Genomic DNA, 1,091 nt, shown 5'->3' with positions numbered 1-1,091 from the left:
TTTTGGAGTTAGAATGTGCTTGGTAGACTTTCTGCCATCCCTTTATTCTTAGCATATTCTTGTCTGTGTGCTTAAGATGTGTCTCTTGCAGGCAACAGATTGATGGATTATGTTTTCTGAGCCAGTCCTCCAGCCCTTTTCTTTTAATGCACGAATTGAGTCCATTGGAATTCAGGGTTATTATCACTATCTGTGGGTTCATAGTCATCATACACTGTTTTGTGTTTTGGGTCTTTACCTATCTCACCTCATATCAGTGTGCTGTGTTTGAGTGGAGATTTTCTATGTTGTCTTCTTTTTCATCTGCGATCCTCTTGCCCTGATAATTGTTGCTGGAATGTTGGCTACTAGATGGAGCTGGGCTATATGGTGATCTCCTGTTTGTTCTTGGTAAAAGTTATCTTTATGTTGCCAGAAGGGCCAGGTCAGCGATGAAAATGTATATGGAACTCAAACTTGTGGGATTTCTCATTACTATATAAAACGATCACTAACTCATTAGATATAACAACGGACACATTTTAACAGCATCAGCTGGACAATTAAAGTCAATGAACTCTGAAAACAAATTATGATGAGGCCATGTTTATACAAGCATGCCAGATAGCTGGGGCTTGTGCTTTATCTAGTCAGTGCAGGGCAAACCAAATTAGCAAAGGATAATGAGCCTATCTTGAAAAATCTGTGTCACGAGGGTTTTATGGACACAGAGGAAGCCCTCCCAAACTAGCCCTTTTATCTTGGAAAGAGGATTCTCTAGGTTATACATTGCTAATGATTTACTTTATGCAAACCTCACAACATTTTAAAAGAACATTTTCGAGAAAAACACATGAAAAAGACACCTCACTACAATGTGGTAGAAATTACCCAGCTGTCTCTCTCACTCTCAGCCACGCAAACATGGATCTGAGGGTCTAGCCGAGGGCTGATTTCAGAAGGCTGATTTTGACAGATATGTAACTTGCGTTACCACAAAGCATAAGAAATGTGGTTTTCTGGAGATAAGGATGTAAATCCACTGGATTGAGAGCTGTCATCTCTGCTTTAGAATGTCAGAAATAAAATGTTCCTAAACAAAGAGATTCCCA

This window comes from Echinops telfairi, unplaced genomic scaffold, assembly GCF_000313985.2.
Source record: "Echinops telfairi isolate 266 unplaced genomic scaffold, ASM31398v2 ScPeMD7_443;HRSCAF=831, whole genome shotgun sequence".
In the NCBI taxonomy this organism is placed as follows: domain Eukaryota; kingdom Metazoa; phylum Chordata; class Mammalia; order Afrosoricida; family Tenrecidae; genus Echinops; species Echinops telfairi.
Note: the sequence above shows the minus strand (reverse complement) of the source record.